Here is a 15,707-nt window from a genome sequence, read left to right on the forward strand (position 1 = left end):
AAGGATCAAAATTATTTATATAAGTACATAAAATTCTAGTTGGAGGATAAGCAGAAGTATTAACAATTTGGAATAACCTAAACCTCACATCTGTGTAAGTAGAAAAATTACATTTTTTATTCCTGATCATTTCTTTATCATCTCAAGACATTAATATTTAATACATCCTCATTCTTCAAAAGGATATTACTTTAAAATGTTCTCACATCGGGTGCGGTGGCTCACACCTGTGGCTCACATCCCAGCACTTTGGGGGGCTGAGGCGGGCAGATCACAAGGTCAGGAGACCAAGACCATCCTGGTTAACATGGTGAAACCCCGTCTCTACTAAAAATACAAAAAATTAGTCAGGTGTGGTGGCGGGCGCCTGTAGTCCCAGCTACTCTGGAGGCTGAGGCAAGAGAATGATGTGAACCTGGGAGGCAGTGCTTGCAGTGAGCCAAGAAAGCCACCAGACTCCAGCTGGGGCGACACAGCGAGACTCTGTTTAAAAAAAAAAAAAAAAAAAAAAAAAAAAAATTCTCACTTAAATGTTAGATATAGATAGATAATATTAGAAGCCATGCTGTTTCCAGCCAGTTGATGTAATGTTGTTCTATTCCCTTCAGCATGTTCTTCTGTGAGCCGCTGTAGCTACTAGACAATTTTACTGTGTAAATTCTTTGCAAATTTGCCTTATTGGAGTGGGAATTATGTAAGGGATACAGTGATTAAAGATCACAATATTTTTGGTACAACAAATAATCTTTCAGAAACACAGGCTGATATTGTCATTTGTATTCCATTTTGCTCCAAGGATCATTTGAGTGTATGCTCTATATCTTTCTTATGTTAAGAAGTAGAAATATAGTGATTTTTACATTAATAACAGAGTAATTTCTTATAGTAATATTTGTGTTCTCATTTGAACATAAAGTAATGTCATATGGGTGGCTTGACCTCAGCTCTCTAGTACCATAGTGTCTGCTTCTGTGTAGGCATATTGCAAGCATCTGCATAGAATCTTAATTTTCTTTTTTACTTGGAAGGTACTTTGGAGATTCAGATTTGAGGTTGATGAAATCAAGACACAGTTAGAGACTGATACGCTCCCTCTAGCCTTCCCTTCTAGGTCAAGTCACTCTTTTATTCATCTTGGTGGTCTGGTGCATAGCCAGTAGATAAAGCTCTGCCAAATGAGCAGATATATCTGTATATTCACAGAGCCTGAATTACAACCCAGATCTTTTGACTTCCAAATCAGTCCAGTGTTTTTTCTTGCACACTGGTAGTCTCCCGTGTACCACAAAATGGATTTCTGTAGCAGCATTCCCAAGTTTCAAGTTATGATGCTTAGCTACCGGCTATCATAACACCATCCTTTTCTCACAAGAAATCCAAGCTCACCAACATGTTAGGATAAGGGACTATCTGGGCTGAGAACCAATGGATATATGAGGATGTTCTTGAATAAATTTTAATTCCACACTCAAGATGGAATTTTGTGTTTTTCAATATGTTGTTAACACTTCTACTGATCAAACTATAGAATAAAGCTATGTCTACAGGAGCATAGACCTTATTTCTAAGTAGTGTTTCTAAGCAGGAGTGATTCTGCCATCAGGGGTGTTTGGGAAATTGGTGAGGGAATTTTTGGTTGTTGCAATGATGGGAAGGCTGTTACTGGCATTTAGTGGATGGGTGGTGGCGGAGATGCTGGGCATCCTGTAGTGCACAGGACTATTCCACATAACAACTTCCAAATGACCCACGTTGGTATTTCCAAGTCATGAGACTGGATGAGATCCCCAAGGGAGTGGATAGAAATAGAGAGGAGGAGAAGACTAATGATTGAGACCTGGGATACTCAAATATTAAAAATTCCTAGAGCAGAGCAGACTGAGAAGGAACCCCAGTGAAGCAGGAGGAAAACCAAGAAAGTGCTGTGTCCTGGAAGAGAATGAAGAAAGTAGATCAGGAGGAAGGAGTGACAAACTGACCCTTATATTTAGCAAGGTGAAGGTGATTGGTGACCTCGATAAGAGTAGTTTGGTTAGATGGTAGGGGCAAAAGCATGGCAAGAATGAGCTTGATAGAGAATGGAAGGTGAGAAAGTGAAAGCAAGTGTAGACAATTCTTGAAAGGAGTTTTGCTGCAAAAGGAAGTAATCAGTGGGAGGAGAGGGATCAGAAGAAGGCTGTTGTGTTTAAGATGGGTAAATAGCTGTTTATTCTTTGATTGAAAAGGAAAACTGATGGAGAGAGTGGTGGTCCTGGAGTGAGGGTGAGGGAGTGGCATCCTGATGCCCACAGGGTCCTGCCCCTGCAGTAGTACTGGTCTCCAGGCCCCCCGTGTGCCATGGCCCAGGAATGGCTAACCAATGCCTAATCCATTCTGAGGCCTTGGGACCAGAAGGCTTCTTTACTCTCCAACATTTGTTCCTTTTTCATTTAGGAGAGTTGGTCAGGCACCAGCAAAGGGTTTGAGTTTTAAGTCAGAAATTAAATTAGAAATTAGAAATTAGAAGGGAAGGTAGAACCAGTGGCTTTTTCTCCATAGGCAATGACTTGAGAGCAGCTGAAGTTTTCCTTCTTGTCCCCTGGGGGACCATCTTTACCAAGATGGCACAGAGCCTGTAGAATAAATCAAGTGAGTCATGCAGGAGGGCACGAAGTAGAAGGAGGCATTGCCCAGGGTCATGCAGGCCCAGCGCCAGCACATGAGAATGGAACTCCCATGTATTTGTGCCCCAGCTGCCTAACCTGCCCCTCCTGATTACCCCGGCCCTGGGGAGGGCACTGTGGTTTAAGGGAAACAGTAGGAAAGCTCTTTCCTTAATTATCTCTTCTCATATTACCAGCTGGAGATTAATTGAATGTGCTTTAGTTTAATCTGCTATTTCCTTTCCCCCTTTATATTTAGTTGACTTCAGCCACCTTAAGGAATAGGAGGAGGATGTGGTGAGGAGGGAAAGGAATGCTTCTGGGCTGAACGATTCTATTGTTGGTGATAGGAGAGGGCGGGGAATGATTGATTCTGGGCCTTTGCACAACCGAGAGACAACGTGAGAGACTTCTGTATACCTAAGATGCAGGCAAGGGGGAACTAGGGGATAGAAAGGAGATAAAAGAGGGTCAATCCTGGTCACAAAGACCAGAAAAAAAAAAAAAAACAGCTCCTCTCCACCTAAGTACCCTTGTCGTTTTTAAGTGTTGTAAGGGCCCTCATACCATTCTGTCTTTCCTTCCTTGGAATCCAAAAGTGATAGATATCACTCACCTTGTTAATTAATCCCAGGGTTCTGCCCAGTGCAGATCTAAAAGCAGTCTCCTGAGGCCGTCTGAGGAATGGTCCATCTTTGTACGTTAGAAACCACAGGAACCCTTACAGGAATGTCTACAGCATCTGGAAAATAATTCTCAAGGCGTAAGTTTATATTGTAGTTTCTTTGGGATGAGGCCTGCTGCTATTTTGGTTTGTGTTAGCCCCAGTTCTGCCTAAGAACTGAGTCAGTCATGTGTCCATGGAAAGAAATCCCCATTGAAAATAGTAGGTACTGACTGTAGCCAGGATTGCATAATCGGTCCTCTAAGAATTTCCTCAGAACCTTTCCAAAAAGATTAGCCAGATGCTTCCCAGAAGAACTTTCCTCTTCCTGATGAGCAATATTATTTTTGAGAGTGGTAGATGACTCTTCTAAGCCTTGCTTCCTCCCTGCCTCCAGTCCCGAAAACACCTGAGTCAAGTAACTATGATAACTTGACATAATTAATTAATTGAGTGCTGTGGTTTGAATGTTTGTGTATCTCCCCCATTCCCCCCGAATTCGTATGTTGAAACCTAATCACTGTTAGGAGTTGTGACCTTTGGGAGGTGATTAGGTCATGGGGAGTCATGAAAGTAGGGCCGTCATAAATAGGATTAGTGCCTTCATAAAAGGCCCTGGAGAGCTGTCTTGCCCCCTCCGCCATGGGAGGACACAGCTAGAAGGCACCATCACTATCAGTGAACCAGAAAGCAGGCCCTCACCCGACGCTGAGTCTGATGGTGACTTCACCTTGGACTTTCCAGCTTCTAGAAAAGTGAGAAGAAAATTTGTGTTGTTTATAAGCCACCCAGTTGATGATATTTTATTATATCAGCCCAAACGGACTAAGACAATGACTCATGAACTTCAGTTTAAATCTAGTGTCTTTAAAGCTTTGTTATTTTATGCATATCATGTTTGTGATATATGTATAACATATAATAACATATCCATGGCATATAGTAGGCCTGTAGTAAATGTTTTTTGAAACAATTAGGTACAATGTGTATTGTTTTTCTTTATCTTATTAGGCAGTAGAGTATATTAGTTAAAGTTCTGGTTCCAGAATGCCTGAATTGAAGTCTTGGCTTTTCCTCTAATGAAATGTGTGATCTTGGGCAAGTTTTATAACTACTCTGTGCTGAGTTCCTCTTCTGAAAAGCAGAAACAATAATACCTACCTTACAAGATTATTATGAGACTTAAATAAATTGACACATTCAAAGCACTTAGAACATCTCCCGGCATATAGTAAGAATTTAACAGATACAACAAAAGCTCTCAGGCATTTAATATTTAAAAAGTGAGAAAACCAAATCTCCTCTTTTTCCTCAAATAGCAGTGTAACTGGCAATGAATATTCGAGTATTGGTTGTGTGAACTGTCATTATTTAGCCTTTTTTCAGTGGCTATAAAGAGCTTCCTATGTTTCTGAAAACGGAGGAATAGACATCATCTCCTCATCCAGTCCCATACCCCAGTGTATCACTCGTGACACCTAAACATAACTATAGCCATATATTATTTATATCATTGCTAATTATGTGAGTTGAATTTTTAAAATATGTGGGCCTGTGATGAGTATCCAGATTTGTTTTTTCTGGGCATGATGTTCCTTCCATGTGAGGCCTTTTTTCTTTCTTTTTTTCTTTTCTTTTTTTTTTTTTTTTTGAGATAGGGTCTCACTCTGTTGCCCAGGCTGGAGTGCAGTGGTATGAACATAGCTCACTGGAGCCTCGAACTCCTGGGCTCCATCAGTCCTCCTGTCTCAGCCTCCCATGTAGTTGGGACCACAGACCACCATGCCCAGGTAATTTTCAAATTTTTTTGTAAAGACGGAGTCTCACTTTGTTGCCCAGGCTGGTCTCGAACTGCTGGGCTGAAGCAATCCTTCTGCCTCATCCTCCCAAAATGCTGGGACTATAGGCATGAGCCACTGCACCTGGCCTCACGTGAGTTTTGAGAGCTGTGCCAGTTTGTTCTGTCTTGCTCTGTTCCTACATTCAAATTTATAGAATCAAAATAAAGGAGAGTATATCTCCCAGAGTTAAAAACTGACCAGGTGTTTTCCACAGGATCCTTTGTTATTGGCAGTCCTGTCCAATAACAATAAAAAGGCCTGTATTCTCGCTGTCTGCAAGACTGCCCTGCCAGCTCTTTCTCATTTCTAGTAATTCAAGTCTAGTAATCCAGTAAAACCATAAGAAAATGTGGCTTCTCTAGTGATAACCACCACCTGGTGGGACAGTACTTTAAAATTCATAAGACACTTTTAAGTAGTGAGTGTATTTTAATTGCTTACAGCAAACCCACAGAGATATTCTTATAGATGAAGAAATGAGCCTCCATGAGCTTAAGGGAGTTCAGTATTATATGGTGCTGTGAACTCAAGTCCGCTGATTCTTTAAATCCTGTGTCCTTCTAGTTTTAGTATTTTCCATCAAATTCACTCAGACCTGGTAAAATCATAGTAATAACACTTGGGTAGTAGCCAGGCCTCTTCATTAGAAATCATGATCATGGAGTTATCATTCCAATAATATCGTACAACTTGTTTGCTGTTGAAAACTTCATTTTCTTTTAATAATAAAAGGACCAAGTTTACTTTTACCTATATTGTTTATTCAGACTGGTTATATATCATAAGCATTTTCTAACTAGCTTTAAATTTTTAAAGATGTTTTTCTAATATATGTATACTTTGTCATTAAGTTTCATGTTGATAAAAACAATCCTTTTTCCTTTAATGTGGCTAGTGTTGAATAGGTCTAAATTAAGACTCTGAAATTCTTAGTAGTGCAATTACCAGTTTTTATCCTATACTTAGTAGGTAGGTGAGTGGTCCTGGGAAGAATGAAATAGTTCTATTTTGTAACCATGATTTTTCTAAACCCCATCTGAGTAAATGGCACATTTTTATATTTTGTGGACAAAACTCAGACCTGTGGTATTGGTTTGAGGAATATGAGAGTGTGGACTTTTGTTGCTTTGTGAAATTGTGTTCTTGTGCCCTGCCTGAGCTGCCAGTGCCTCTGTACAGCAGATATAGGCACAGCCAACTGGTGCCATGTGCCCAGTGACTTGCCAAGTGGGTGCTCACTCGCTACAGCAGCAAACTTCAGCAAATGTGTTTTAACTAATAACGTTCATACTAGTGATGAAAACATATGTATGTGTTTCCTATGCCCATGGCAGACATAATTAGTTGATCATGGTATGTGTTCATGCTGAGCCTGATCATCCTTTTAAGCATCACATTCTTGGCATCTACAGTCAGACACTCAAGCTTAGTAGGCAAGATAAAACATATGTGCTATCCTTGGCTCTAAATGTGTCTGTGTTAACTTTCTCCCAATATGTTTTGGGAAATAATAAATCAGATAAATTATTGCTATGTTTTATAGGAAGAACAGACACACAGCATTTTTCTGTATGTCTTGACTGGTTTGGACAGTTGCACTTAATACAGGTCATTTTCATTTTTAATAGCATGTAAAAGTCTCCATGTCAAAATTTTTTTCAGGTTGATTACGGATTCATAGCATGTATTTATTTGAAAATTATTTTTCAAATAGATATTTGAAATAAGAAACAAATTTCGACAATACTCATAGTTTGCCATGATGAAATTAGATCTTTTTATATAATTAGCAGAAACTGTGAAGTTTTTATTAAATTCTAATCATAGAACAAAAATGCTAATCCTTTGAGAATTGAATTTAAAACTCTGTGATATGGCTGTAATTGTGGAAATAAAAACTTGTTAAGATTAGGATTATAGTTTTTGTTTATTTGGTCCTTTTTCCTTTGAGACCTTACTATACTTCAGTGGAAAACAGCATTAAAAAAAAAAATATTCCATACAGGCTGGGCATGGTGGCTCACGCCTGTAATCCCAGCACTTTGGGAGGCCAAGGTGGGAGGATCGCTTGAGCCCAGGAGTTTGAGACCAGCCTGGGCAACATAGTGAGACCCCGTCTCTACAAAAAAAAATAGAAATTAGCCAGGCATCATGGTGTGCGGGAGGAGTTTGAGACCAGCCTGGGCAACATAGTGAGACCCCGTCTCTACAAAAAAAAATAGAAATTAGCCAGGCATCATGGTGTGCGCCTGTAGTCCCAGCTACTTGGGAGGCAGAGGTGGGAGGATCATAAGCCTGGGAAGTCAAGGCTTCAGTGAGCTGAGATCGTGCCATCATACTCCAGCCTGGGTGACAGAATGAGATCCCGTCTCAAAAAAAAAAAAAATCCATATATGGTCAAAAGGTATTTTAGGCTCTCTACTGATCCCTTGGTAAAAGATGCTGCACCTACTGGAAGATTATTGAGGAGCACTTTGTCATGGAGATCAGGGTTGGAATGTTTGAGCCAAAGACCACAAAAAACTGACAGTAATCAATTATCCTTCCTGCCTGCTGCTTAGTGTTTACGTTTCTAGAAAATGCTCTCTTCAGTTTTCTCCTCTGAAATCTGAGACACAGAGCTGAGAAATAGAAAATAGTTTATGTCAAAATATTTTTCCGTTGATAGGCTACCTGACAAGCAAAGAGATTGAGGTGAAATTTAATCCAAATTAATGTGTGAGGCCGTGGAAAACTGCTTATATTTTGTGTATGTCTTTAAAGTTAAGTAAGATTATACTTGAAGTTACTTATCTCAGTTTGCAAAGAAACAGAAATTATACCTACTTATTTTTATAGTGATGTTAGAATAAGAAAACAGAATACCTAAAGTTAGCAGACCTATTATTGTGTTGTAAGAAATGCTGATTTGGATGTGCTTTGGAAAAATTAATGAAATTAAAGAAAATAACTGATTAGCAATGTTTTTTTTCAGGTTTGCTTTGCCTGTTCAGTGATACAATTTCTCTTTTTTCCTTATTGATAAGAATAAAGCTGTGCATACTTTAAGAACACAAGGCGGCACTTCTCTATAACTCTGTGATCACATGATCACAGACCCCACTAACTCTAACTAATGGTTACTTTCAAGTGCTTGTGGCCAGTTGGAGTTTATAATTTGTTACCAAATCACTAATTATCTTTATTTTTAACCTGTATTTTGCCTGTCAAGCAGTCATAATCTCTAAAATTGGAGACTCAGAACCTTCAGCTATAAAGAGTTTGTTTAACTAGAGGCAGGAAGAGCTGATTTTCCCTTGAAATGCATGGGAAATTCATTCATTTTTGTTTGTTTTAAACTTTTAAAATTCTGGAGTTATTAAGGGCTGTTTTTGGGGGTTTTTTTTTATTTGTTTGGTTGGTTTTTGTTTTGTTTCTGGATTATATAAAATGAATCTCCCTGGTTTTAAAGTCTAATAACCGGTGCTTTTGCTTTGCTGTTTTTGCTTTGGTTATAGTGGTCCTTTAAATAAAGAATTAGCTTCTCCTTTGGCCTGAGATTTTAAGATCTTCCCAATAATCTTTAAGTGTAGCCCTCATGTCCAGATTTTTTCTTGCCATGTTACCTTAATATGCACATTTTTGCTGTCTGTTCTGGAAGTTCACAATTTGGAATCTGGGGTACAGGAAGGGGAGTGATTTTTTTGTTGATATTGTTATCTACATGTAAGAATCTGTGCGAAAGAGCTTTATAAATTGCAGATTTTATATTGAGTGGGCAAACTGTTTTTAGGTAATTCTAAGTATAAAATATAAAATTTCTAAAAATCAACAGACTTCCTTCAGAGTTTAAGTTGCTTATAAAATTATAGTTTGTTGGCAGTTATCCACATCAGTCCATTTCATAAGGTGTGAAAATATTGTCTTCTTCCTCTTTTTCTTGCCTAATGTTACTTGATTTTCATCTGTCCTGTTGTATAGATGTTTATTTACGTGATGTTCTACTCACATTAACAAAACAGGGTAGATAATGAAAATATCATCTGAAGCTCATTCATTAGTTGAGATCTTTTTCTTTTCATTTCTAGTGGTTTGTAAAATTGACCTAATTCTTTCATTTATCTGCTGTGTACAAACTAGACAAGTATTTTTTTCCACAAATTTATTTGCTTCATGTTTTTAGTACTTTCCACTGGAATTTTTTTTCCTATATGTGAATAATATTAAATGAGGAAACATTCTTACTTGGTTTTCTTTGATTTTTCATATGGGAATAAAAAGCTATTTAGCCATAAGTAAATGAAATATTTTTTAAAAAAATTTTTTGGTTGCTTTTGTCTTTATATCAATATCGTTAATTATAAGTAGGAATATTTATCCTAAGTTACACAAAGAAGAATTAGAAAATAGTGCTTTCTGTTGCACATTCATTTGCTGGAATTGGATATCAATCTTTGTCCAATCAGGAGAGAGAGACTGCATGATAATTTGAATAGGGAAAGTTTAATATAAAAGACTATAAATATAACCAGGGATTGGAAGTTAGAGATTGATAAGTAAGAGGTGAAGAGACTCTCAAGAATGTAAGACTAACAGATGTAATATTATATAATATGAACTTAAGAGCTACTACTACTAAGGCTGAGATAGAATACCCAAAGAAGAGGCCCCCTGGGACTGAGATCCATATCATGTTGAAGAGGGCCTGGCTCAGGCTCACTGGAAAGCAGAGAAGTCACCTTGTTGATGGAACTTAACCAGTAATCCACCTTACTAGGGAGGTGTCTTGCCAGGGGCACTCTACCAAAAACGCACCCAAGGTGAGTGTTGAGGGAACCTGCTGGTTGCTGCTGGCTCTTGTACACTGTAGGAGTTGGTCACAGGAGAAACTGCATTTGCTGCAGGACCTGCACACTGGGGAAGCCCCCATGCCACAGGAGGACCCCAGAAAGCAAAAGCCGCTCTTCTTGCCCTTTCCTGTGTCTCACTAGTGCCCTCTCTTGGCAAAACTTCACATGGAGTGACTATCTAGGAAAAAGTATTTTAAGGGTCCAGATCCATTTTCATAAAACAAGCAAAAAGGTTGAAGTTGGAGCAGAGGCAATCATTAATAGCCCACACCACCCGTAAAATCTTTCATGGTGAAAAACCCTTTCCCTTTCCCATTGGCTACGACACTTTGTGAGATCGCGTGATTTCATTTCTACTGAAATGTCTGTAAGAGTTATATGGATTGTTAGACATACTGATTTATTAACTTCTGTTAACATTTATTAATATTTTTCATTGGAGGATATCTGTGTTCTTGAGATGAATCTTTGAGAATTTCTTTGTCACTATAAACACCGGTTTTTGTTTACTTTTTTAAAGGATTGCTTCATTTAATCATGTTTCTTAGCTATGTCCATTAGAATATAAATTTAAATGCCATGCAAGTCGTTTAAATTTGTGTAGCAAATTTAGCAAATTTGGAGCTGCCTATGAAGATTTTATTCTTAAACTATTTTTGAAATAGCTCTAGAACCTTTTTTTAATAAATCAATTTTTTAAATTTAAAAATTCTTTACATTATATAACTAGACTGAAATTTTCTAACATGTCACTTTAACAATTTTATTGACAAATAAAATTCATGTACTAAAAAAACTAAACTAAAAATAGGAATTTTTATAAAACCAAATGTGGATCCCAGCATTAGTAACCATAGAATGTGATTTTAATTTCTTAGAGGTTGATAAAGTTGTAAGGAAACAACACTTACAACTTGGAATCACTGACCAGCAATTACATAGTTGTGAGAACCAGCAGAAAGAGTGTGTAGGTGACCCTATGTTGTTCTTGTTGTGCCCCGTGCCACTCTCAGAGGAAAGAGGATGAATACTGGGTCAAACCAGGGATAATTACCTGCCCACCAGAGGAGTCATTACAATGAGGAAGTACATTGGCAGATTTGATACAGCCCCAGACCCAATGTCTGATGTTGGCCTCTTGGCAATCAGATAAGTTATTTAGAATAACTGCTTCATGAGTGGCTTGAGTTGATGCATCCAAACTTGCCCAGTAAGCTTTTCTCAAGAGCTGGACTAAATTCTGGTAAATCTGGTCCTCCCATGCATCATGGCTAAGTGAGATTATTGACTTCCACCTGGCTTGCTTCAGCCATAGTGGTGAAGTGGTGTGGTATGCTGTCTTTTAATCAAACAGGCATTTAGAGGAGGTCTTTTGGGTCATAGGTGGCATGGGGATGGATTCCACAAAGGTGACTGAGGAGTTAGTTGGCTCAGGTTATTATGGAGTGATCATAACTGTCCCTTGGAGAGTGTCTCCAGTATGAGCAGTACAGAGTATACTCTATTGTGCTATATGCTTTCAAAATAATCTTAGTAATAGCAAAAACATGTCACATGAGGTAAGTTTTGCTCATGAGTGAGTTTAGAAATGCTGTTTTTAAAGACCATATGACTATAAAAAATAATACAGAAGCAATTTCTAAAAGAGGAGTTCAAATATATTTTGAGAAGGAGCAAAAAATAAATAAGTATGTATTTCCCAAATTGCCTGCCTTAATAGGTACAGCACCCATCTGCATGCATGAAATTATATATTAAATAAAAATGTAGTCTCATTACAGTACAGCCATTAAAATAACTTTGGTGCAACAAAATCTAAACTTTCTTATAGCTCCTAGAACAGACTAAATAACATAAATGTTCTTCAGGCACAGGCTTGTGTGGAAGTTCGGGCATACACACTGTGTGTGTGTGTGTGTCTGTGTGTGTGTGTGTGTGTGTGTATGTATAACTAAATTGACTTAAATCTTGAAATTTAAAAGGATTCCTGGTTGTAGAAGATTTATCACTTTGCAGAAGGGTACCATGTTATTTTAAAAAATTATTACTATTTTTTATTATGTCATTTTGTAGCCCCAGTAGGAGTTATTTTTCCTTTAAAGGAATGTTTGGATTAGGCAAAAACATAGATTTTAATGCTGTATTTTAAACTGTGACTTAGATTATTCTTTTATAAGGGGGAATTAATTTTTCTGGATATTGATTGGTTGATAATGATTTTTAAACTATGTGTCTCTGAGGTGCCTCAGAGCTACAGCTTAAAATTTGCAGCTTTATGGCATTTGTCTAGGATGTAATAGAAAGAAAATGAATGTGCTAAGGATCACATTTGGTGTATATCTCAAGTATATTCTTGTCACCTTATATGGCAAAATAGAGAATATTACTGTATATACCAAAATAAATCAGTTAAAAATCTGGAGAAGAGGGACTTACTCTGAATTATCTTGGTGGGTCCTTACAGGAGAGTGGTAGAGGGCCAGAAGATAGATGAGGCAGTTGGACTGTGGAGGCATAGATTAGAGTGACATGGTCACAAGTCAAGGAACACCTGAAGCCACCAAACCCTGAAAAACAAGGAAAGGTTTCTCTCCTGGAACCATTGGACAGACTCTGGCCCAGCTGACACTTTGATTTCAGCCCAGTGAAAGTGATTTTGAGCTTCTGACCGCCAGAACTATGAGAGGAAAATTTTTGTTGTTTTTGTGCTCCCCCAGTTTGTGGTAATTTGCTACTGCATCTCCAGGAAACTACTGCACTTTGTACTGAAACAAATGTAAAAATAGAATGTAAATATAAAATAAACCAACCATAAGAGAAAACACTTTTCAAAGAGATTGAAACTTTTTTTTAAAAGAGTATTGTTTTCAGTGTGGGTGAGGAGGTAATGAGACATGAGCTAAGCTATCTGCTGTGAAAAGTGAAAAGTAAATTGGCAATATGGAACAAAATTATGCAGCCATTGGAAATTATATTTAAACAATATTTAAGGTAAAAAAAAAACACTACCATTTAATACTAAGTAAAAACAGACTTAAAAATTTACTTACATTATGAACCAAATTTTAAGTATCTATTTCTAGGGAAAAAAGTGAAATAAAAAAATACAGTCTGTGAAGTTAATTTTCCTTTGTTTAAACCTTGCTTTTCCACTTAGCTGTGTGACCTGAGAAAATTTCTGAAGCTTTTGGGGCCTATGTTCTCATCTATAAGATGAGGAAAGTAAAACAACATGTGTATCTTACGAAGGACTAAATATATTAATATTTTCTAAGCACTCAGGGCAATGCCTAGCACTTTGTAAAGTTGCAGTATTTGTTTTTTGTTTATCATAACTATTGGAATAAAATGTAAAAATCTAGGAGAATTCTTTACTCCAATTACTTCGAAAAGCTTTTCCTTCTTTCTATACTTAAAATACAGAAACCGGAGCTCCCCTTTGAAAATGGCAGCTTGAGAAGTTGCACAGACCTGCTCCACAGCAAAACAAACATAATTGGTAAAAACTATTTTCAAAAAATAAAATAAAATAAAATTACTGGAAACTGTCCTACAGACACTCAACAAATGAAGAAACACATATTTAAGAAAATCTAAAACTTGGTCAGAACAGCAAGTCCTGCACTTGAGCTATGACCCACTCTGCTATGGTTTGAATGTTTGTCCCCTGCAAAACTCACATTGAAATTTAGTTGCCGTTGCAACAGTATTAAGAGGTGAGACCTTTATGAGGTGATTAGGTCTTAAGGGCTCTACAGATCCCAATGAGGGGATACCATATTTCACTGGGAGAGCAAACTGCTAGCATTTATCATCCCCTCCAGCTTTAAGTTACAGAGGCTAAACTCCTGGTGAGTGTGCCAATGTGGTCAGAGGTTCTCTTCCTCCACCCAGCCCCTACACATAGGGCAGAGTTTCTACCCCAGGTGTGGCAAGCCTAGAATACTGGGGCTCTAATTGCCCTCACCCCACCTTGCTTGTAAGGTGCAGGTCTGTGCAGCTTCTCAATCTGCCATTACCTTGCTTGTAAGGGAGAGAAGTTCAACCCTGAGAAAGGCAAGCCAAGAGTACCAAAGACTGCTCCACCTACCCATCCCCCAGAGCAGTGGCTGAGAGGTTTTGCCCACTGAGAGAAGCAGTCTGTAAGAACAGAGAACTCCAAAAACCCTCCCCAAAGGAACTGATTTTATTTGAAGCACAGTGTGGGGAACTTCAAGCCTAAGGATGCTTTCAGAAACAAGAGAGGCTTTGGTGGTAAGCAAATAAGAGCCCACTGCTAGCTTCTTTTAAGAGCAGTAGGCTAAACATAGGCCAACTAGTTCACAAAAGAGAATGAGAGAAGGAGCTAAGAAGAGTGCTCCCTCTTGAGGAGTCAGATCAAACCTCAAAGTCTGGCCAAAGAACCCCACCCCCCAATTTATTTGGATGAGACTATGAAGCAATTTATACTCTGGAACATTGTTGAAAACAATAGAGCAATCAGCTGGGAATTAGTTGAGCTACAAAGCTGAGCGGGATACCAGATGAGGCAAAAGAGAGATAAGGGAAAGAGACAGAGTCCTGCTGACGTGACACTGTCATTCCTGGTAACTGTGTGTATGCCCAGTGCTGACCCTCTGAGGAGCAGCACCAAAGGCTTCACGCTGCAGGAGAAATAGACTTCCCAAAATAGTCAAGTTACTCAACAAATAAAGCAACAAAGACAAGCCCAGAGAGGGAGGAGAGGTCTCAGTAAATTCAATTGATTAAATACATTACCTAAAATGTCCAGGTTTGAGCAAAAATCTGACACATGCAAAGAAACAGGAAAGTGTGCCCCATACACAAGAAAAACAGTAAACAACAAATTATGAAAGGACCCAGCTATGAAATTTAACAGAAAAAACTTAAAGGTCAGAGGAAACCATGCTTGTAGAAGTAAAGGAAGATATGATACACTGCCTCATCAAATTGAGAATATTGGTAAAGCGATAGAAATTATAAAAAAAATTATAAAGAACTAAATTGAAATTCTAGAGTAAAAAGTATAATAACTAAAAAAAATTTACTAAAGGGGCTCCATAGTTGATTTCTTCCTTTCTTTTTTTTTTTTTTTTTTTTTTTTTGAGAGAGTTTTATGCTCTTGTTGCCCAGGCTGAAGTGCAATGGCGTGATCTCGGCTCACCGTAGCCTTCGCCTCCCAGGTTCAAGCAGTTCTCCTGCCTCAGCCTCCCGAGTAGCTAGGATTACAGGCATGTACCTTCACATGCCTGTAATTTTGTATTTTTAGTAGAGACAGGGTTTCTCCATGTTGGTCGGGCTGGTCTGAAACTCCCGACCTCAGGTGATCACCCCCCTCGGCCTCCCAAAGTGCTGGGATTACAGGTGTGAGCCACCACCCCCAGCCAGTAGATTTCAACTGGCAGAAGAAATAACTAATGAGCCTGAAGATAGATAGGTAGAGATTATGCAATTCAAAAAATAGAAAAAGGAATGAAGAAAAATGAACACAGCCTCAGAGAAAAATACGGACATCATTAAGGGCACTGAACCTATGTAATGGGAGTACTAGAAGGAGAGAGGGAAGAAAAAGGAATAAAAAAATTAAAAGAAGTAGCTGAAAACTTCTGAGATTTGATAGAAAACATTATACACTCAAAAAGCTCAACAATTTCCAAGTAAGATAAACACAGAGACACATCATAGTAAAAATGCTGAAAGATAAAGAGAAAATCTTAAAAAGCAGCAATAG

General features: G+C 38.2%; 1 protein-coding gene across 6 annotated transcripts in view; it reads left to right on the plus strand.

Moving 5' to 3' along the window:
• Positions 1-15,707, plus strand: part of RASSF8 (Ras association domain family member 8) — a 119,765-nt gene that overhangs the window by 49,206 nt on the left and 54,852 nt on the right. For 2 of the 6 annotated variants that reach the window (XM_054443182.2, XM_054443178.2), the window contains exon 1: positions 2,264-4,061. The exons of the other annotated variants lie outside the window; for them this stretch is intronic. The gene's annotated coding sequence lies outside the window, so the exon portion shown is untranslated. Of the gene's footprint in view, positions 1-2,263; positions 4,062-15,707 lie in introns of those variants that run through there. 6 annotated transcript variants of the gene reach the window in all.

This window comes from Pongo pygmaeus, chromosome 10, assembly GCF_028885625.2.
Source record: "Pongo pygmaeus isolate AG05252 chromosome 10, NHGRI_mPonPyg2-v2.0_pri, whole genome shotgun sequence".
NCBI lineage: Eukaryota > Metazoa > Chordata > Mammalia > Primates > Hominidae > Pongo > Pongo pygmaeus.